The following is a 23,813-nucleotide window of genomic DNA, read 5'->3' as shown; positions in this document are numbered from 1 at the left end:
TTTCAGGGAAAGATCGACAATTGAGCGCCGTTCATCATCAGGAACCCTAGCAATAATACGAACTGGCGACAGAATGAACGGCTGCAAATAATGTTTGGTTGTATTATATACGGCGTTGCATGCACAACAACTTTGAAGGGAACGAATAGACACGCCCCCATTGATATACAAGTTTTTTTGTCTTATTCTGTTCAAGCACAGATGTTTAAGGAAATCTTAAAATGCAGGATGCATGGGCTTAGAAAACCAAACTGCGGCTAGCAGACGACGAACAAGTGCATTCATGACGTCATGCGCGTGGTGGAACAATTATTTCGTGGAAGGCGTGATGCGCATGCGCAATGTTTCCAGTGAAGGCCGTAACAGGGCTCTGATAGTGCCGTCGGCCTCGTACTCGCGTGTTCACCATAACAGTGCTCACCACTGTACATATCATTGGCTCTTCGTGTTGGCCGACGTCAGAATTGCCATCCTGGGAGCGGACTTTCTGAGCCACTTCAATCTTGACGTCAGCGTTCGCGATTGTCATCTCGAGGATAACGTCACTTCGCTCGCTGTTATCGGACTGAAGTCTGGCCTGTCCTCATGCGGCATTTGAACTTTCAACCCAGAGTCGAACTTTCGAATGATTCTGGATGAATTCCCTGAAATCACCAGACCTCAGAATACCGAACTGCCAATCAAACACAAGTTGAAGCATCACAGTGTCACCGCCCGTCACCGCTAGTACTAGGAGACTCGCTGGACAAAGACACGAAGTCGCCCACCGTGAACTCGACCACATGCTCCAACTCGGCATTATTCGACCTTCTCCAGCAAGTGGTCTTCCGCGCTTCACATGGTGCAAAAACAAGAGTCAGGTGACTTGCGTGCTTGTGGTGCTTATCGGACACTCAATGCTGTGACAACGGCAGACCAATATCCTCTCCCCCACATCCATGATTTCAGCGCTCGCCTCGCGGGAATGACCATCTTCACTAAGCTGGATCTGATGGCCGCTTATCACCAGATTCCAGTAGAACCAAGCGACATACCAAAGACGGCCTTGACAACGCCTTTCGGCCTTTTTGAATTTGTTCGTATGCCGTACAAACTGAAGAACGCGGAACGAACTTTCCAGCGTTTCATGCATAAGATCACTCGCGGACTGCTCTTTGTTTTTGTCTACTTAGACGACACTTTGGTCGCCAGCAAAACGCCGGAGGAGCATGAAAATCACCTGTGCCTCTTCTTCAAGCGGCTTGACGAGCACGTTGTTGTTTAGAAGCCCCAAAAGTGCATTTTTGGTGTTGGAGCACTAGATTTCCTAAGTCGTCGAATCAGCTCGCAAGTCATCTTTCCGCTCGAATCACGGGTGCAAGCAGTCAGGGAATTCCCCACGCCTAACTCTTTCCGCAAGTTGCGCGAAATTCTCGGGCTCGACAACTTTGATAGGCGCTTCAACTCGTCTGGGCACACATTCTACAGCCGCTAACTGAATTGCTGCGCCGGGATGGCAAGAAAACGCCTGACTTTCACTGGTCAGCGGAGCACGAAAAAGCCTTCCAGAACGCGAAAACTCAGCTTGCCCCCGCAACACTTCTGAAGCACCCGCTTTCCGACGCGCCAACGCGGCTCATGGTTGACGCTTCAACCACGGCAGTGAGAGCATTGTTGCGACAACATGACGGCAAGCACTGGAAACTGATAGGTTTTTTTTCTAAACGTCTGAAACAGGCGGAAGGGCACTACAGCTCCTTTGGAAGAGAGACGCTGGTCATTTATTCCTACGTAAAGCATTTCCGTTTCTTTCGAGAAGGCCGCATTTTCCGCATTTTAATGAACCACAAGCCGCTGACGTATGCGTTCTAGAACAACAGTTCCTCATATTCGGAAAGAACTGCGCCAACTTTCTTTCATTTCCGAATTTTCCACAGACCTCCGCCACATAGCGATGAGCGAAAACCAAGCAGCCGGCGCATTCTTCCGTATCGTCACCGTTTCAGCATCCGTCGACTTTGAGAAATCAGCCGCCGCCCAGCGGGAAGACCCAGAGCTAACCGAGATCAGACAGAATCCACTGTCACTGGTGCTCGAAGAGATCCCACTACCATACACAACGGCTATGGTCACATGCGACACATCGCAGAAATCACCAAGACCCTTCGCCCCGCCGCGGTGGTCTAGTGGCAAAGGTACTCGACTGCTGACCCGCAGGTCACGGGCTCAAATACCGGCTGCGGCGGCTGCGTTTCCGATGGAGGCGGAAATGTCGTAGGCCCGTGTGCTGGGATTTGGGTGCACGTTAAACAACCTCAGGTGGTCAAAATTTCCGGAGCCCTCCACTACGGCGTCTCTCAAAATTATATGCTGGTTTTGGGACGTTAAACCTCACAAATCAAACAATCAATCCAAGACCCTTCGCCCCCGTCCAGTTCCGGCGTGCAGTGTTTGCCAGTTTTCCCGACCTCAGCCACCCAGGAATCCGCGCGACGCAGAGGCTCGTCACTGACCGCTTCGCGTGGCCCGGAATTAACGTCGACGTTCGACGCTGGTCGAAGATTTGCCGAACATGTCAAGCAGTCAAGATGGCTCGTCACACGCGCACAGCACTCCAATCATTTCAGCCACCAGAGTGTCGTTTCGACCACGTGCACTTGGACTTGGTGAGACCTCTTCCTCCTCCCAGGGTTAGAGATGCCTGCTCACCTGTGTCGATCGATACTCACGGTGGCCCGAGGCGACGCCCGATTCTGGACATCGCAGCCGGGACCGTCGCACAAGCGTTTGTGGCCACATGGGTTTCACGCTTTGGCTGCTCACTGCGCATAACGACCGATTGTGGACGACAATTCCAGAGGAACCTATTCTCTGCGCTGGCAAGGCTTCTGAGAAGACGGCTCCAGTACACCACGGCTTACCATCCAGCGAGCAATGGAATGGTGAAGTGGCTACACCGTCAACTGAAGTCATCTTTAACGCATTTCCGATGGAGGCGGAAATGTTGTAGGCCCGTGTGCTCAGATTTGGGTGCACGTTAAAGAACCCCAGGTGGTCAAAATTTCCGGAGCCCTCCACTACGGCGTCTCTCTTAATCATATAGTGGTTTTGGGACGTTAAACCCCACATATCAATCAATCAAGTCATCTTTAACGGCCAAATTGTATAGAGAGCACTGGATGGAGAAGCTCCCTCTCGTTCCTCGGGGCCTGCGTATGGCGATAAAAGAAGACCTCGGATTCTGTGCAGCAGAAATGCTGTACTGCTCTACAATCCGACTAGCGGAACAATTCTTCGGTGAGAAACCAAGCGCTACGCCTACGCCTTCAGAACACATGGAAAGGCTGCATTCCTGGTTGGAGCACCTGCAAACCACTGCACCACGTGTCAGCTGCAACGAAAGAGTGTTTTCTTTCCTAGACATGAATGAGGCAACCCATTTGTTTGTGCGACGTGACACAGTGAAAACGCCATTGACTCGGGCGTACGGCGGGCCCTTCCGTGTGCTTTCACGGTCGCACAAAACTGTCACCATTCATGTTCGCGACAGAGAGGACGTCGTTTCTCTCAATCGCGTGAAACCGGCTCACCTCATGGACTAACTCGCACACTTGCTCGTTCTTTTTTCCCAGGCTCCGTGGTCTAGGGGGGGGGGTAACTCCTTGTAGTGGGCGATGACGCCGGTGATCGCAATATTTTTATTTGTGTGCGCATATCAATTCGTATGCCGAGGCGCACGGCGCAGACGCGGCCAACATGTCTCACGTTATCTCCGGAGGGCCGCGGAAAATACGCAGCCACGCCCCTTTTGGTTGTCGGTTTCAAAGCCTGTTTTTCTTGGAAAATAAACTAGTCTTGTCCCAAATTTCAAGGAGTGTAGGTGCCTTCCTTTCGCGCCTCTTTGGGGCGAGTACGCTACAGTAGGATGACAGTGTCGCTTTCATTGTAAGTAGGACGAAAATTTACACAGTCGTCTGCGAATAGACGAATATTAGAAGCTAAGTTATTGGGGAGGTAGTTAATATCGATTTGGAATAGCAGAGGACCAAGGACAGTGCTTTGAGGTACGCCGGACGTTACAGCGGATACGAAGGAGTGATGGTTGTTAGCACAAACGAACTGCTTACGGTTAGACAAGAAGTCACATATCCGATTAAAAACAAGACAAATAAGATTAAGACGTGAAAGCTTCAAAAATAATCTACTATAGGGAACTTTGTCGAAGGAATTTTCGAAATCAATGAAAATGGCGTCTACAGGTATGGTAATATCCAGGCTAGAACTTAGGTATTTAACGAACAGAGCGAGTTGAGTGTCACCTGAAAGTCTTTTTGGAAAACCATGTTGGTAAGGGTGACAGAAGTGTACTGAACGTAAGAAATGTACTATATGAGAATAAATTATGTGTTGCAATAGCTCAGATCATACGTTTGTGATCGAAATGGGGCAGTAATTACACGGTGAAGATGAAGGACCTTTTTTCAGGACAGGAAGAATCGTACCAACTTTCCAGTACTCCGGCATCACTACCCATGAAATGAACTGCTGAAGTATGTATGAAAGAATAATGCTTGTTATTGGCTTAGTGTTTACCAGTATTTTGGGAATAATTCCAGCAATTCCCGCGGATGACGTCAGCTTCAATTCATCGATTAGCTTTGCAATTCCGTATGAATCGAATGTAATGACTGGCATGACAGGATATTTAAGGAATGGGAAATATGAAAGTGGGCTGAAAGATTCAGGGGTAAATACGGAAGAGAAGGCATAATTTAATACTCGGGAGATGATACGGTCTGGAACCGGATGACTGTGTTTATCGAGTAATGATAATGGTTTTGTAGGATTGGAGTTAATGGCTCTCCAAAATTGGTTAGGATTATTGCGTAGCGTATAAGGCAATGTAGAAGAAAAAAAAGAACGCTTAGCCTTCGCAGAAAGCGAGTCAAATTCCTTTGCTGTTCTGCGGTACCTGTTCCAAGCGCTCATGGTGTTGGACCGTTTAGCCCAGCGATATATTCACTTTTTCTTATTGTTAAGACGCTTAAAAGAGGTGTTAAACCAAGGAGAAGACGCCCGTTCCGTAATCGTAATAGTGGGTGTGATGGTTATCGGACGTTCGTCACTATGTTTGTTGATAGCGGACGAGAAAGCATTAACATGAACTTTTTATTTCATGGCATGGGTGGAACGGCTGACGACGCACGGATACGCTACCGTGTGCAGCGCCGTTGATTCGGATGTCGCGGCCAACCCAGCAGTCAGGGTCGCAACTCCGGAGGTCCAGGTTCAGGCCACGGCTCCCTAGGACCACGCCCGGTAGGCCTCGCCCACGAAACCTGCTCCCGGCCACTGCACCCAGACAGGAGCCGTTCAGCAGGCCCCGTCCTTGGACCTTGTACAGGCCGGCGGACTCAGCCCCGAACGAACACGCCGGAGCTCGACCTGGCTGACACGTACGGGTCCCACGTCCGGCTCAGGAACGCTCCCAGGAACTCGTCCTCTCGAGCGGCGCACTGCTTCGTCTGCCTTCCTGGCCTCCACGCTCGAGCTCCCTTTCGCACGCTCCTTCTTGGCCAGGGCACCGCCAGGTACCCTCGGGTGCACCCTGCAGCTCATGAGCTCGTGGCCCACGTCCGAGTCTGGCCCGTCGCTCGGCACCGCTCGGCGATCCTAGATTCAGCCAGTCTCTCCCCTGGCATCTGAATCCTCGGCCACCCTGAATCCTCACCCGGCTCCGTGCTCCTCTGTGCGCACTCCCGCGTCTCACCCGGCAGAACATCTCGCTCGTCCCTTGCCGAAGTGCGACGCTCTCGTGACACCGGCGCTTGATGGCATGGGTTCGGCCACGGAGCAGTCAACCCGCATCGGAGACGCGATGCTCCATGCGGGGCATGGCCAGCCCGTCCAGTGAAGAGCGTGCGCCGAGACGCGATGCTCGACGCAACCGTGACCATTAGCCAGGCCACGTTCATCGCTGTGTCGAACGGCTGACCATGGAGACGCCTCGCCGAGATCCGCGATGCCCTCGGCAAGGAAGAGAACGGCAGGCCAGGCCGCGCCCCGAGATCTAGTACTCGTGCCGGCAACGCCGCCCCAGCTGGTAGTTGGACGGCAGTAGCGTGGACGGCCGCGTCCCCTGGCCGGAACCTGGATCGCCTGCGTCCAACGCTTCGGCCCGCTGTCTCCCGTCTGCCGCTGCTCCGGCTCGTCCCCAGCCACAAAGCCTACTGCCACGTAATGGTCGCACGTGGCCAAATCGCGGCACGCCACCTTTATGGGCCATCACTGGTCATCAGCTGATTGGCGCACAGTTGCCTCGTAATCGCACGTGCCTTCTTCTCTTCTTCATTTGTTGTTGTCGCCTTGGTGCCACCTGCTCTCCGCTCGTCTTCTTCAGTTCTGGTTTGATGCTCCTCGGCGTCTTTAAGTCCTTTCCTTACAATATCCTCCTGCTCAAGAAAGTTGTTTAGGGGGAAAACAACTTTTCTCACACAACAATGAACAGACGTCGCTCTTCGAGGAGGAGCCTTTCAGCCTCCATGCGAGCTATTTCACGCTCATGCTCCGCCTGTGCTGCTAGACGTGCCTCCTCTCGATCTTTCGCTATCTGGTTCCTCATTTCTTTTTTTCTCAGTGCTCACCCATGCCAGCAAAGCCTCTCCACTCAGTTCCATCTCCTTCCCTAGCTCAACTAGCTTTCTCTTGTCGTCCATTCTCGTCCGCCACACACAAACAACGTGAGGCTCTCAGAGGTAACGCGAGAGCTTGATCCTGGCATGCTCGCCATTTATTGTGATGGTTATCGGACGTTCGTCACTATGTTTGTTGATAGCGGACGAGAAAGCATTAACATGAACTTTTTATTTCATGGCATGGGTGCAACGGCTGACGATGCACGGATACGCTACCGTGTGCAGCGCCGTTGATTCGGATGTCGCGGCCAACCCAGCAGTCAGGGTCGCAACTCCGGAGGTCCAGGTTCAGGCCACGGCTTCCTAGGACCACGCCCGGTAGGCCTCGCCCACGAAACCTGCTCCCAGCCACTGCACCCAGGCAGGAGCCGTTCAGCAGGCCCCGTCCTTGGACCTTGTACAGGCCGGCGGACTCGGCCCCGAACGAACACGCCGGAGCTCGACCTGGCTGACACGTACGGGTCCCACGTCCGGCTCAGGAACGCTCCCAGGAACTCGTCCTCTCGAACGGCGCACTGCTTCGTCTGCCTTCCTGGCCTCCACGCTCGAGCTCCCTTTCGCACGCTCCTTCTTGGCCAGGGCACCGCCAGGTACCCTCGGGTGCACCCTGCAGCTCATGAGCTCGTGGCCCACGTCCGAGTCTGGCCCGTCGCTCGGCACCGCTCGGCGATCCTAGATTCAGCCAGTCTCTCCCCTGGCATCTGAATCCTCGGCCACCCTGAATCCTCACCCGGCTCCGTGCTCCTCTGTGCGCACTCCCGCGTCTCACCCGGCAGAACATCTCGCTCGTCCCTTGCCGAAGTGCGACGCTCTCGTGACACCGGCGCTTGATGGCATGGGTTCGGCCACGGAGCAGTCAACCCGCATCGGAGACGCGATGCTCCATGCGGGGCATGGCCAGCCCGTCCAGTGAAGAGCGTGCGCCGAGACGCGATGCTCGACGCAACCGTGACCATTAGCCAGGCCACGGTCATTGCTGTGTCGAACGGCTGACCATGGAGACGCCTCGCCGAGATCCGCGATGCCCTCGGCAAGGAAGAGAACGGCAGGCCAGGCCGCGCCCCGAGATGCAGTACTCGTGCCGGCAACGCCGCCCCAGCTGGTAGTTGGACGGCAGTAGCGTGGACGGCCGCGTCCCCTGGCCGGAACCTGGATCGCCTGCGTCCAACGCTTCGGCCCGCTGTCTCCCGTCTGCCGCTGCTCCGGCTCGTCCCCAGCCACAAAGCCTACTGCCACGTAATGGTCGCACGTGGCCCAATCGTGGCACGCCACCTCTATGGGCCATCACTGGTCATCAGCTGATTGGCGCACAGTTGCCTCGTAATCGCACGTGCCTTCTTCTCTTCTTCATTTGTTGTTGTGGCCTTCGTGCCACCTGCTCTCCGCTCGTCTTCTTCAGTTCTGGTTTGATGCTCCTCGGCGTCTTTAAGTCCTTTCCTTACAGTGGGTATAAACCTATCGATCGAATCATGAATTTTGCCCTTGAACAGAGATCAGTTAGTTTCCAGAGGGCGTTGGAAAAAGTCGTTTAAATACCAGTCGCAAAATATGAATAGTTCGTTGTTAAAGGTGGCATAGTTACCCTTATCGTAGAGTGTGAGGGTTTTCTTTGAATGTCTTGGGCCTGGTAGTTGATTAGAAAACGAAGCGTGAAGTACAGCGTGATCACTTATCTCGGGTAGAGGAACTAGGGATACAATATTGCCAGGGTCTGACGTGAGAATAAGGTCAGGATTATTTAAAGAGAGTTCAGTAACTCGCATTGTGAATGGAACAAGTTGAGATAAACCAAATGTTATGCACGTGTGAACAAAATCACTTTTCACAGTGTGTTTAGATATCGTGAGCACGGGGTTAGACCAGTTTATACCTGTGAAGTTAAAGTCACCCATTAAAATAACTGGTATGTTAAGATGAGAGGCATTCAGGAAGTGAAGGGCACTGTAGACGTTTGCGATAAATGAAGCATCTGTGTCAGGGGAGCAGTAACAGACTCCAATGATAACCGGTGGATATGAGTTTCTACAGCAGTTAAACAATAATTCAAGGCTGGAAGGTACGATCACTGAGGAGCAATTTAATCGACTGTGAGCCGCTATAAGAATCCTGCCACCACGCTTACCATCACTATCTCGCCGAAAAATTGTAAAGCTTGGAAAGCATGGCGTTCATTCGGAATCGCGTATTGAAGGGTTTAGCCACGTTTCAGTTAAGAGAACAAAGTTTCATTCTGTCATGCAGAGAAGATTAAAAAGCGAGTCGCGATTCGGCAAGAGGCTTCTAATGTTGGCATGTACAACTGACAAAAGTTCAGGGTTTAATTTAGGATTCGCTGGGCTAGGAAGTGGTAGCTGTGGGTTGAGGGGGATTACTTTTTCAGAAGAGCGATCAAAAACGTAAGTAGTGCCGTCAATGGTTAGCTTGTTGTACCGAAGTTCATACGTCTTGCGAGATGCTTTACCAAATTCAATGAGGTGCTTACTGGCCTTGCGTGTGTAGGAGGAAAGATCTTCACTAATGCTTTATTTGGAGTCTTTTAGCTTTTTAGCGCTAGACAGCACTAGGTCTCGCTCCTTGAAATGGCAGAACTTATCTCAAGTCGTGTACAGTATTTCCGGGTAAGTTTTGACAACCCGGTTAGCCTCCATGAAATGCGATTCCCACGACCGGGATCGAACACACATCAAACTACCACAGTACGTGGCTTTAGGTTGAGAGTAAGACGTGTGAGAGAGGGGCTACACATTTGTACAGCACTTCTTTCTCCCTTTGTTCTTGGTGCTGTGTTTGCATATGTTTCACAAGATTTGTGGCAGTAAGCTGCAGGCATATTGTTTGAAAAAACGTTGAACCCAGCTTTTAAGGACACGCACGCACTAGTAGAATTCACGAACATAAGTTGAGACCAGCCACAGTTTAATGAAGCAACGAGGTTCGAGAAAGAAACCAAAATGCACATGTGTTCCTCGTAATGCAGCTGGTACAGATGAAAACACAGTGCACGAGACAATGGAATAATAAATAATTATGAACAAGCCCGCGCACCGTAAACACCATAGATATAACGCAAAGCAGAAGACATTCTAATTACACTTTTTCAAGAAGGTGATCAGCTGCTTTTTGCGATAACGCTATGGATAGTACACGATCAAGACCACGTTTTTATTTTCATTTTATATGCTTCAGTCAGTTCCCTCTCGCATTTAGTGATATTTGAAATGCTTTTATCAGTTCCTTTTCGCATATATTTGAGGCACTGCACCGTGCTTCCTTCCAGGCTTCAGAAATTAGGTGCCTTTTTTCTTCCTATAACCACTGCCACCATCATTTATTTCGTTTACTTTGCCTGATGAGTGGAGCATTTCCAAGATAAAACCACTGTTTAAAAATGGCGATAAGCAGCTTATTTCTAACTATCGACCTATAGCTTTAACATGCACGTGTTGTAAAATTCTCGAGCATCTTATTCATAAGCATATTACGCTCTTCTTGGAAAATTACTCAATAATAACACCAATGCAACATGGGTTCTGTCACGGCTTTTTTGCTGTAACTCAACTGGTTGTAATGACACATGACTTCGCCGCAGCTATTAATGAGAGAAAACAGTTAGACGTAATTTTTTTAGATTTTGAGAAAGCATTTGACAAGATTTCCCATTCTAAATTGCTCATTAAACTGAACGCATTATTAAAAAACAGGAAACTGTGTAGCTGGATTAAATCATATCTAACATCCCGGCAGCAATACGTTGTTTTTAAAGACACTCCCTCAAACATGTTACCTGTTGGCTCAGGGGTTCCCCAGGGCTCTATGCTTGGCCCGTTGTTGTTTTTGGTGTTCATTAATGATATTGTTGATGAATTGCAGGGTTAAAACACGATTATATGCAGATGACTGTGCGTTGTATTCACTTATTCACACAGTTGAAGACCAAGTTAAGCTTAACACAGAAATTGAGAAGCTCATGAAGTGGTGTAATTCTTGGCAAAATGTGTGTACACTATCAAAAAAGTGTGGCCATGTTGATAACAAATAAGAAGTGTCCCCTTGTTTACAATTACACAGCTGATGGAAATATCCTAAATCGAGTAACAGAGTAGAAGCATCTAGGCTTGCATAAATGTAGCAACCTCCACTGGGATCGACATATCAACTACACATCTAATATTGCAATGATGAAATTAAATTTTTTAGACGTTCTGTTCGCTATTCATCATACGACACTAAACTTCTGGCGTACAAATCTCTTATCCAATCCATTTTGGATTATGGAAATATTATCTGGGATCCTTACACCAATGTCAATATCCATAAACTAGATAGAATCCAAAACAAGGCTGTCCCATTTTTTTTCAAGAAATACGGCCCAACGTCAGTCTCTGAATTAGTTGCCAAAGCGGGATTCAAACGCACTTCAGAAAGAAATAGAATTTTCTGTTTGTTGTTCTTTTTTAAGATAGTTATTGGTCGAATAAATAGTACCACAGGTGAATACTTAAAATTCTCTTCCGGTTACTCTACCAGACAACGTTACAAACACACTGTCGTTCCTTTCCAGCCCAATAATAATACTTCCAAGTATTCCTTTTTTCCGCGCACTGCCAAAGAATGGAATGATCTTGACAGCAAAATTATTGAAAAAGCCAGTATCGAGGCAATTGAAAAATTTATATCTGACTAGTTTTTTTCTTTTTTTTTCACGTGAAAAATTTTTATGTTGTTTGAAGTACTTTGTTCTGTGTTGACTGCAGTATTGTACTGTTGATTTTGTTGTACTATGCACACCCACTCTGCTATGGCCCCTTGTTGGGGCTAGCAGTATTGCTAAGTAATAAAAAAATAAAGTTACTCGGTATCATATAAACGGGGGAGCACCCGCACACTTTGCAGTCAAGTAGGCGAGTCTCCTCCCACTGATGTGACGGACGTTTTATGTTATTTGAATGTCCCGCCTGTAGTTTTGTCCCGCCTATGCACACTACCACCACACAAGTAATGACTATAACTTCGCTGTCCTTTCTTTTCGCTTCTTATCACAGAAAAAGGACATGTGATAGACATGGCATCCAACAAATAAATGAGCCTTTAGATCACACTTCTATGCTTACATTTGCGAGTATTTCTATTAGCCTATCACATGGCCAATCGTGCTTTTTTTGATTTTCAGTTTTTGATGATCACGTGAAATCATCAAAGCATTGCATAGCGCCGAGAGTTAGGCATTTTTTCACATTATGAGATATTGTCATCTTCCACTCGTCTACCGTACTCATTTCACGAGTAGCTAAAGTGTCATCTGTTTCTTTTTTTACCTTCTCCAAGTTTGTTTCAACTTAACACTGCAGCCTTCCAACGAAGGCTCTCCAAGTGCCTTCCGAACTCCTCGGTGATGTTGTAGATATGCGTGACTTTCCAAAAATGCACCTTCTTTCTATTATAAATCCGTAGGAGCAAAAAAGAGGGGGTTGGGGCCGGGGTTACTATACTTCTCCAGAGTGTCAGAAGAAATTTTCCGCCTTTTCTTTCTAAGCGGAGTAGCATGTACCTGTTAATGGAACACCTTGTAAGATGATGATGATATATGGTGTTTTTTGGCGCAAGGGCCGTTTGATGGCCAAAGAGCGCCAGTTCATAGGACATGGATTGGGAACGATGATTGTGATTAGCGGCTGTATAAAGGCCATAAAATTCCTCGCGGTAAGGCGGGTAAAAACATACAAGTAATAAAATCATGACCATGCCGTGAAAGGAGTGTGTGGTGCGAATAGATGAACAAAGTTGTTGATAATAAAAGACGATGGTGGATATGTATGGCATTAGCACAAGTGCCTCACTCGTTCATACCCTTGCGTCCAAGGGCCGTGAGGCAAGTGCTTTCTTGTGTAGCCACCGCAGCGAAAACCTCTCGGGAGAGGTCGTGCTATGGAATGCCAGGGTATATATTATGTAAACTATGAATTTCTTTTAAAAACGCTAGCAGTGATTTATAACTAAAAAGCGGTTCCCTACCGACGAACATTGCAGGGTGTAAAGGTATAACGTGTCGGTAGTGTAATGGAAAGTATTGTTTTCTCATAGTGTTCAATTGTTTACATTGAATTAAAACGTGAAGAACTGTTAATGCCTCACCACATTTATCACACAATGGGGGATCACCACCGGACAAAAGATGTGTGTGTGTCGTGCATGTGTGTCCTATCCTGAGCCTTGTTAGTGTTACCTCTGTTAGACGTGATTTTGATACTGGTGGCCAATGGCCAAGGTGTGGCTTGATAACGTGTAGTTTGTTTTGTGTGTGTGTATCCCACTTGCTCTGCCAGTAGTCCCTGAGGTTTCGTTTGAGAGACGGCTTAAGGTAAAGGGCCGGGATTGATATGGATGTAATGGTGGTGCTCTCATGGACGGATGCAGTGAGCTGATCCACGCTCACGTTGCCTTGGATCTCACGGTGCCCTGGCACCCAGCACACTACATCATGTTGTTTGAGTTTGTAGAGTGTGCACAAAATGGAGTAAAGTGAGACAAGGACTGGGTTTTTTGTTTTTAAGACTGTGCAGAGCCGTTACCACACTGAGGGAGTCTGTATAAATTACTGCTTTTTGTATTTGTAATTGCTTGATGTGTTTAGCCACCACAAGTATCGCGTAAGCTTCCGCTGTGAAGATACTTGTGCGTGGATGTAAAGGGCCAGCATCCGAAAAGGGTGGGCCGACAGCAGCGTAGGACACAGAGGAGATAGTCTTGGAGGCATCTGTGAAGAACTCAGGACGTGTGTATTTGTGTTGAAGTTCTAGAAAGTATGTTGGGATATGGGCAATAGGTGCATGTTTTGTAACATCTAGGAAAGACACATCGCAGTCTATAGTCTGCCACTGCCACGGTGGTGGGTATGCTACAGGAGCCATTAAACTGTGTTCAAGTGACACTTCAGTTTCTTCAGCTAGACCCTTCAGGCGAACTGTGAAGGGCTGCCTCATCGAAGGCCTGTTTTGAAACAGAGTTGAGCTCGACAAATCATTAATTGTAGAGTATGAGGGGTGCTTCTTGTCTGCTTTCACCTTAAGGAAATAAACAAAGGACATGTAAGTTCTCTGCAGATGAAGCGACCACTCATTTGACTCAACATGATGGCTTTCTACGGGGCTGGTGCGAAAAGCACCCGTAGAAAGGCGGATGCCTAAATGGTGCACGGGGTCCAGCATCTTCAAGGCACTTTGAGTAGCAGACTGACAGACAACGGCCCCATAATCTAAGCGGGTGCGAATGAGGCTTCTATAGAGGTTCATGAGGCATTGCCTATCACTACCCCACGTAGTAGGTGACAACACTTTTATAACATTCATGGCTTTTAAACATTTTGTTTTTAAATATTTGATGTGCGGTACGAAGGTCAACTTGTTGTCCAAGATTAAGCCTAAGAATTTTTGCTCGGCTTTGACGGACAGACGTTGCCCGTTCAGTCGAATGTCAGGTTCCGAGTGCATGCCTCTCTTTTGAGAGAACAAGACACACGTGCTTTTTCCTGGGTTCAGCCGGAATCCGTTTTCCTCTGCCCATTTGGAGACCTTGTTTAAACCTAACTGACCTGCCGCTCACACATTGCTAGGTTGCATGACTTAAAGCCAAGCTGGACGTCATCGACATATGTGGAATAGAACATATGGCGGGGGATGGACAGGTGCATGGAATTCATTTTAATAATAAAAAGTGTACAACTAAGTACACCACCTTGCGGTACTCCCGTTTCTTGCACCAATGTTTGCGAGAGAATACTGCCCACACGGACACGGAATTTCCGATCGGACAAGTACTACCGCGCACACCCAGGTGAGACAAGTCTCTTAATATGCCAAAATGCCATGTTGTGTCGTAGGCCTTCTCGATATCGAGAAACACTGAGAGGAAGTATTGTTTGTGAACGAAAGCGTCTTGGATCTGTGCCTTGATACGCACCAGATGGTCGGTTGTGGATCTACCCTCTCGAAACCCACACTGAAATTGGTCGAGCAGATTGTGTGTTTCAAGAAAATGTAAAATTCGGCAGTTTATCATTTTTTCAAAAAGTTTACAAAGGCAGCTAGTTAGTGCAATGGGCCTATAACTTGAAACTGAGGAAGGGTCCTTGCCCTGTTTTAAAATAGGGATAACAATAGCCTCTTTCCAGGAAGCAGGGATGGTGCCTGAAAGCCAGATAGCATTGTATAGAGAGAGTGAAGTTTTTCGCGTTTTGAGCGGCAGGTTTTTCAACATTTCATATGTGACACGGTCGTAGCCTGGAGCGGAATTATTGCAAGAGTTTAGTGATAATTGTAGCTCAGCTAAGTTGAAAGGTTGGTTGTATGCCTCGTAAATTATGCACTTGAATTCTAGTTTCTGCTTTTCTATTTTTGCTTTGTGTCTTTGGAAAGCTTCAGTGTAGTGTGACGAGCTAGACACCTGCTCGTAGTGTGCACCGAGGAAGTTCGCTTGATTTTCCAGGCTATCACCCAGTGTGTTTACGAGTGGGAGTGAGTGTACTTGTCTTCCTGCTACCCTAAGAACCATGTTCCAAGCTTTAGCCTCTTGTGTATATCAATTTATCCCTGATAAAAACTTGTGCAGCTTTCTTTTCTGGCCTGCCGACGCGTTCTCCTGCCTCGAGATTTTATTTTCTCAAAGCTCTCAAGGTTTTCCGCTGTCGGCGAGTTCCGCAGCAACCTCCATGCTCTGTTCTGTTTCTTTCGCGCATTCTGACACTCAGTGTTCCACCACGGAACGTGTTGTTTGCCGGGCAGTCCAGATGTTTGTGGAATGCACTTGGTTGCTGCGTCAGTAAGAAAAGCCGTGAAGGACTGCACAGCTTCATCTATGCCTAATCCGCATATGTCAGTCCAATTTAGGTGAGTAAGCTTTTGAAATTGTTCCCAGTTAGCATTGTTTACCAGCCATTTGGGAACATGTGAAGGACATTCATTTATTATTGGTGTACTCAAAACTAAAGAGAAATGGTCACTTCCGTATGGATTATTTATGACTTTCCACTGAAGTAATGGTAAGAGTGAAGGAGATGCGATACTGAGGTCTATGGAAGAGTAACTTTTGTTGGCAAGGTTATAGTTTGTTGCCTCTTTCCTATTCAACAGACAAGCACCCGATGAAATGAGGAATTGTTCAATGAGACGACCTCGTGCATCACAGCGAGAGTCACCCCATAGACCATTATGTGCGTTCACGTCCCCTAGAACCAGATAAGGTTCAGGTAGTTCGTCTATTAAAGACTGGAATTGAAGTTTTTCAAGACGGTAGTGCGGAGGTATGTACAAAGAGCAGACTGTGACAAGTTTGTTTAGGATAACTGCTCGGACAGCCACCGCCTCGAGGGATGTGTGAAGTGGTAATTGTGTACATGCTATACCTTGACTAACTATAACCGCTACACCACCAAATGGTGGCATGGCATCATCTCTATCCTTTCGGAAGATTACGTAGTTACGTAAAAAGTTTGTGTTTGCTCGTTTTAAGTGTGTCTCTTGTACACACAGCACTCTTGGATTGTTTTCATGGAGGGGTTCTTGTAAGTCATCGAGGTTTCGAAGAAGGCCTCGGATGTTCCACTGTAATATTTCTGTCTGCATATTTAAACAAGAGAGATGCTGCTGTGTGTACAAAGAGTATCCTGTGTTAGAGTGAGCTTGTTATTTCAGGTGGCAGGACGATCGTCCGGCCCCGTTATTGGTTTTTAATTTTTCTTGGCGCGCTCCAAGGAGGCGCGCCGCTCTTTTGGTACCAAGGGTACCGTTGTATCCACTGCCTCCTCAGATGCACTGGACGCCCGCACATGCGAGCTGGTGGTTCGGATTTTAGGCCTCGCCTGGTGAGGTGAGGCCTTGAGACCAGAGGACCCTGGAGTCTCCGGCCTCAATTTGCTTGGAGGCGTAGTAGACTGAACTACTGCCGCCTTGGGGGCAGGCGCCACAGCCGATGGCTCGCTCTGCGCTGGCCGAAGGGGTGGCGAGGGCTGGTGCGGCGTTGCCCCCTGACGCGCCGCATCAGCATATGTTGCGCCGTTAAATGGCGAAACTCTTCGTCTTGCTTCTTTGAATGTGATGTTTTCTTTGACTTTAAGAGTGATTATTTCTTTTTCTTTCTTCAGGTTAGGACACGAACGCGAATACGCGGCGTGTTCCCCATCACAATTCACGCAGTGAGGCGTAGTAACACAGTTATCAGATGGGTGGCCGTGGCTACCACATCTTGCACAAGTTTCCTGACCCCGGCAGTTCTGCGAGCCATGACCAAATCATTGACATTTATAACATCGTCTTGGATTGGGAATGTAGGGTCGGACAGACAGTTTGATGTAGCCTGTGTCAATAGATGAAGGCAGTGTGCTAGTTGCGAAGGTGAGTATTAAATGTTTGGTAGGTATTTCTTTGTTGTCTGATGACGATTTGTTTCACATCTGCGACATTTTGCTCTTTTCACCCTTCAAGCAGTTCCTGTTCAGACATTTCAAGAAGGTCTGCTTCTGAAACAACTCCGCGTGAGGTGTTCATTTATCTGTGAGGTGAAACAGACACTGGGATATTACCAAATGTTACGAGACTGCCAAGTTTTCATAGTGGTGTTTTTCAGGCAGCTCAAGGAGAAGGTCTCCGCTAGCCATCTTTGTAACCTTGTATCCTGGGCCAAAGACCTCAGTCAGAGATTTAGCAACAGGAAATGGAGATATGGCTCTGGCTTGTTTTGTTGGGTTTTCGCTGTGCACAACATGGAATTTGGGAAAGCATTGTCTGGGTTGGCTGAAAATTGATATGTCATCGGTGCGTCCCCTCTTAGGCGGAAGACAATCTAGGAGACGGGGAAATGCAGGTGTTCCCATAGTAGTGTACTTTTTTTCGGCAGCAATGGCGACCACCCACTATGGAGTCCAACCAGGGGATGCTGAAGCACTTAATAGCATAAGGCTGCAGACGCCAGCCGTACATTGCCACTATAACCAAATATAACTACTCAAGGTTGAGTAATTACACAAGGTTAACCCTTGCCGCCAGGAAAAATCGGAAGTAAATGGAAGAGAGAAGAAGACAGGACAGATTTAAAGACGAGAAAAGACTAAGATGTAGGAAGAGAGAGATAGGAAAAGGCGACTGCCGACTTCCCCTGGGTGGGTCAGCCCAGGGGTGCCGTCTACGTGAAGCCGGGGCCAAAGGGGTAACACCTTGTAAGAATTGGCGTCCCAGTGAAGAAGAAAGCAGTGTCACCTGTTCTGGGAACAGGTCACCGGAGGGCTGCGGGCCTGTTTATAGTCATCCATTTATATGCATTGTCCTCCCGAGACGGGAAGTGAGGGGTCATGCAGCCCGACACGGTAAGGTGTTTGACGAAAACTGCTGCTCTAATGCTCCCGGTCACGACACCCTCCTTGACAAGAGCGTTGTCACTGCGCATGACAAGCAGCACCGCTAATTGAGCGTGGCGAGCAGCGCTAGTTTTTAATTTTTTTTTCATTTTTTGGTCAATACAAATGAATTGCTCGCGGTCAGGACAAAAGAAGGTGGTTTTATTCTGACGTGGACCTCACATGCGTCCAATACTACGAGCGAGGGACCCATCGCCCAACAGCCTTCTCACACCAAGAGACACCTTGGTGCCGCAGATAAAGTGTATGCGTGTAGGGACTTTAGAAGTGTGGGGGCCATGCCCTAGTGAAAGGCGTTGACCTGGGCTATGTGGGCATGAAATCTCCGCCTCGTTTCACGAGATAATCGTCACGCAGCGAAATACTTGTACTTAAGCTTGCTTCAGTCAACAAGCTACCTCGACACCCTCTATGCGAGTCTCCAGAGCCAGAACGGCCGGAAACAACACTTCAGCAACCTAAAGAAACACATATATTTCTGTAACTCCGCCTCGTAATATATGCCATAGATAGGGTTGTTTTTAATTCGGCAGTTTTATGAACTGTTCGATTGCTCGTATGACCACAATATATGGTTAAACACCATCCTAAATACATTTAAGACTACCTTCTTCGTAGAACATGCTGAAAGGAGGTTGATTTGTCTGTGTAAATAATAGCTGAATAGTGCAACAGATCGTAATGCAACAAAATATAGTGCAATGGATAACGTTGTGCGTTGATGGAGAAATTTCGCGCATGGGCGAGACGGCAAATTATTTGGAGAAGACGAAGGATGTGAGAATGGTTGTTACGCTGGCATGACGTGATGATGAGAAGAAATCAATGGAAAACACATAAACGGTGAAGGATCCTGGCAGGAAGAGTGCTAGACTAACAACTATATATGCTTAATAATGAAAATCCCCATATGCATGAACAATGAGCGGATGCCTAAATAGGCTCTTTGAGCCAAGTATTCACTTCAATTTATTATTCAGAAGGACATATGCGCATCAGTTTTGTCATAAAGGCAGGGCCCCGTAATTTCCAGAGGAATTTCGAAGAGGGCCAATATGTCGCATCCTGTTATACAAACACTAGAGCGGGAACTAAACTAGTATGACGGAGATGAATTAGGGGTAGAATTGAAACAAGTGAAGAGAGCATAAACCAAGGTAAGTGAACTTTATACCAGGTAAAGAACGGATGTTTTGTTAGGTCTGTGGGCAGTTTGCTCCAAAGATGTGATGCGGTATGTGTAAATGTGAACGATCTATATATCGTGCGAGACTTGGGAAGGGTTAAAATACTGGAGGTAACTGATCGTATCTGGTACGAGTGTTTTGGTGACTAATTTTTGCAGAAAGACACAGTATAACTTTATGCAGCAAAACGAGAACATGGTAATCAAGGCAGCGTTTCAATGAAGAATTTTAAGTAATGTGTATGCGAATGTAATTGAATCGGCTCGTTTTCGGAAGAAAATAGCTTGAAGCGCTGTGTTCTGTGCTGCATACGTGGCAGTAAAGTGATGGGGTATGTAAGTCCGTACATTGTATTTGCGTATGTAATGTGTGAATATGTGAAACTGATATAAAGTTTGCAAAAGGTGTGCGAAGAAAAAATGTAACGCAGTTTATACATTATTGGTATTTTCGTATATATACATAGCGTTATTTCATGTATGTGTTTATACCAGTTTAACTGACTGTCGAGGTGCACACCGAGAAACTTTGTGCGATCAACTACTGCAAAGAAAGAGTATTGAAAGTCAACATTGTAGTGTTCATTAGTGAATTGTTTTTGCAGTGAATAATATATAGTCACTATTTGTTGTATTTGCGAGAAAGTGATTAGTTTGGAACCAGTTTGATAGCTTTACCAAGACATCGTTACCTTTTTTGTAAAGCTCAGTCTCCATTTCAACTCTGAGAAAAATAACGGTTGCATCCATGTATAAAATGCAGTGTTTTGAGATATAGTCGAGAAAATCATTTATGTATTCTACAAAAAAAAGAGGGCCTAAAATGGAACCCGATGAATTCCTGTGTTAGTTGTCATTTGGGATGTTGTCATATGGTTCGCAACTACACACTGTTGCCGGTTTCTCAGATACGTGATAACTAGGCTTAATGGTGCCCCACGAATACCATACTTGTCAAGTTCTTGCAGCAACATGTCGTAGTTTACAAGATCGAAAGCTTTTATTGAGGTGCATAAAGATATCCATAGTTATAAGCTATTTTCTAAACTTATTATTGCTTTTTCCACGATGTTAATTAACGCTGTCGAAGTCGACTTACCTTTTATGCACCCGTATTGTTCTTTAGCATACATTTTCCGGACTGTAAGAACTTGTCTAGTCGGTGTAACGTTGTTTATACCTTATAAAACCTTATAAAACGGCAACAATACTGAAATTGGTCATTATTGGACATATTCAAGTTATCTTCTTTTTTATATACTGGCACAACCTTGGACATCTTTATTTGCGTCGGAAATGATTCTGAGGTAAACATTTCTTTGAATATTTGTGACAGCGGTTCATAAATAATAATGAAACAGTGTTTATACAGTGATACTAGAACCAAGTTTATGCTCGCTGAAGAAATAATTTTTAAGGTGAGAATTACATTTTTCACTTCATGTGGATCGGTGAGTTCGAAAAAGATAGAACTGGAAGGGTTGCTTCGTGTGTTATGTTTAGGAGTGATGCATGTTAGTTGCTGTCAATATTCTTGTTGTTCATTGACGGGAAGTTATTGTTGAAGCCTTCGGCAATGATAGAAGGGTCATTCACAATAGTGTCATTCACAAAGATACCACGTATAGCGTTTATTTTTCACCGGTTTAGGGCAGTGTTCATCACTTTCCACGTAGTTTTCGAGTCACCACGAGCTTGTGTAATTTTAGCATAAAATAATTTCGCTAAGAAATCATGATTAAAATATCACGTTTTTGTGTATCTTGTACTTACTTTCTAAGCTTACATTTGATGGTTTTCGCTTCAATTCTCTATACATGTTATTCTTAGACATTATCGATTTTAAATGACCACTTGTTAGCTACGTTTTACGCTTTATGTTCCTGTTGCAGGCCATGCAAACACGTTAACCCAGTTTTTTACCTCTTTTAAATAACTTCATGAACTGCTCAGATTTACTGCCGCTAGTATCTGCTATATACACAGAGTGCCAATTTTCCGTCAATAGGGCATTGAAAATTATGTCGTAATTGTGTGTCATTCGCTTCATGGGAATGCACGAGTGGCTGCTACATGGAGTGCTCTCAAAGACGGGCAGATGATCAGTAATGTCAGATGCCATCGTTCCACTAGTGAACTTTATGTTCGATATGTTTGTGATGATGTGATGTAATATGCTCTGTCTTGAGCTAGTAATGCGTGTGGGCCGCTGATTCAGATGCTGCTACCCATGCTACGGTTGTGATGTGCTGTTTCAAATACAGTAACGTTGTAAAATTAACAGTAAAGAGCTAAGAAGGGTGTCAAGGTGTTGCAAACAGCCAATATTGAGCGTTCAAACCTAAATTTTACTTGTTCCCTGCAGTCTAACCATCTCGCTCTAGCAGAATCGTACCGATACCTGGGTGTTCTCACCAACAGCAAACTAACATGGGCATGCATACGAAACATTAGGTTTCATAAGAACATCCGTGTCTTGATCGTCGGCCTCAGTTCATGAACTCGCCTACGAAACCTACGTGCGTGGTAAACTCGAGTATGCCTCTCCAATTCGGAATTCACACCAATCTTATTTATTAGACGCCCTTGAAGCCATTTAAAATCGTGCGGCTCGTTTTATAACCTTCAAATACAATTTCCGCACAAGCGTTACTACTATAAAATCATCATGTTCTCTCACCTCTCTGGATGTTAGATGAAAAATAGCACGCCTTTGTTTATTTCACAAACTGTATTTCAATTATTCTCACTTACTGCTTCTCCCACTAAAAATTCTCACTTACTGCTTCTCCCACTAAATCGAACTTCGCACCATCTCTTGAATTCTTTGAGTGTCCGAAATTTAAAAGGTTCAACCAACGCTTTAAACAAATCTTTTCTCCCGTTAACAATTGAGGATTGGAATCGGCTTCCAAATGCAATAGTCAACGAAGGAAATACTGCGAATTTTAAAACCTTATTAGAAACTCATTTTACAACCACACCGTCGTAGCTTCTTTGTAGCCAGTTGCCTTTTTCTCATTTTTTAACTCATGCTATTTGTTGTATAACGAGTTCTGTTTTTAGTATTGCCCTGTAATTCAAATTCTTGATTATCAACCTACTTTATGTTCTTGGTCTGGAATAGCCTTTGTGTATCCTTGTTCGACCCCAACCCCTTATGTAATACCCCGTCAGGGGCTCCTAAGGAAAAATCACTGATTATGATGATGATGATAATTTACACGAGATGCCAAAATATGAATGCCACGCGCACCCGTTGACCAGACCCCAAATTTTTTATCGAAAGCAAACTGAGCTGGGATCGCATCACACATGACACTTTACCCACTTTTTTGTTATTTTGAAAGACCTCGCAACTTTCACGGTTAATCTTATATCTTAATTCATTTGCTATGGAAACAGTGATTTGAAATCAGGGACGCAGCTACAGCTTTCGCAGCGCAGACGTATTTAAGTTTTGAAATTTCTGTGTCATGCGGCCATGTCTACAAAGGTCAGAAGAGGCGATCAGCTTCATCGATAGGCTGCGTGAACACCGCATTCTACTCCCTAAAGGTGCTGGTGGAAACTCCCCTCAGCATTGCAATGACTCTGCCTCCATGACTTCAAATCAATAAATGTCATTGGCAAAGAAATAAAAAATAAGCTGGAACAGAAAGTATTTAAAGCCTTCAAAATGAAACAAAGCATGGCAAAGCGTCATGTGTAAATCATCCTTCAGTTTTCCTTGCAGATAAAAAATTCGCGTTGCTACATAGTGATTGCATAGTAGCAACGATATTGTAGTGTTTCATATGAATGTGCTGTTTGTAACACTTTAACGCCTGTGGACTGTTAGGTGTGAATTGATGAAATGACTCAGATAGCCTATTTATGCAGGCGTTGCTGGGTTTTGTGTGGAAGGGCTTTCCGCAATAAAAATTGTGTTGCAAGTCCAAAGCTTGTTTTTTGTGGTGGTACTCATTTGCTGTCTTCGTCTTTCATTGGATTCCTCTTCCAAATATTATCAAGCAACTCTCACAGCAAGATGCGTTAGTGATGCTCTATTTCAAACAACATTGTGAAAAATGGGCATCTAGATTTAGTTTGTTGAATTTAGTTGAAGATAGAAAGCGGGCGAAGGAAGGCGCAGATTACTTGGTTTGATTGTCTGGCGAGTGCATTACGAAGCAAAAGAAACAAAGACAATTTACACCCACACCTTAGTGTTTTGTCCTCATACAGTCATGTTCTATGCCAAATTTCACAAGAAGTTTATGGTGATCCTGATCTCATCCAATTGTCGTCCTTGCTGAGCCTGGCACTCTACAGTGCAAGAAATTGCGCGTATTTACAGACAGAAAAGCAGACATAGTGTCAAAGAAATAAACACACTCCACCCTATCGCCAACATCAAGGATACAGCACACGTTTAAGAATCACAAACTTCACCACTTCATGAATATTAGGGATACAGCACACGTTTACAAATAATGTTTCACTGAATAGTGCAAAAAACAAGTGTCTCCTCCGTCAACAAAACGTTAGAGGGAAGTAAAAATTTGCA

The sequence above is a fragment of the Rhipicephalus microplus genome, unplaced genomic scaffold, assembly GCF_043290135.1.
Source record: "Rhipicephalus microplus isolate Deutch F79 unplaced genomic scaffold, USDA_Rmic scaffold_13, whole genome shotgun sequence".
Taxonomy (NCBI): Eukaryota; Metazoa; Arthropoda; class Arachnida; order Ixodida; family Ixodidae; genus Rhipicephalus; species Rhipicephalus microplus.
The sequence above is the reverse complement of the archived record's forward strand: the minus strand, read 5'-3'. Positions refer to the sequence as shown.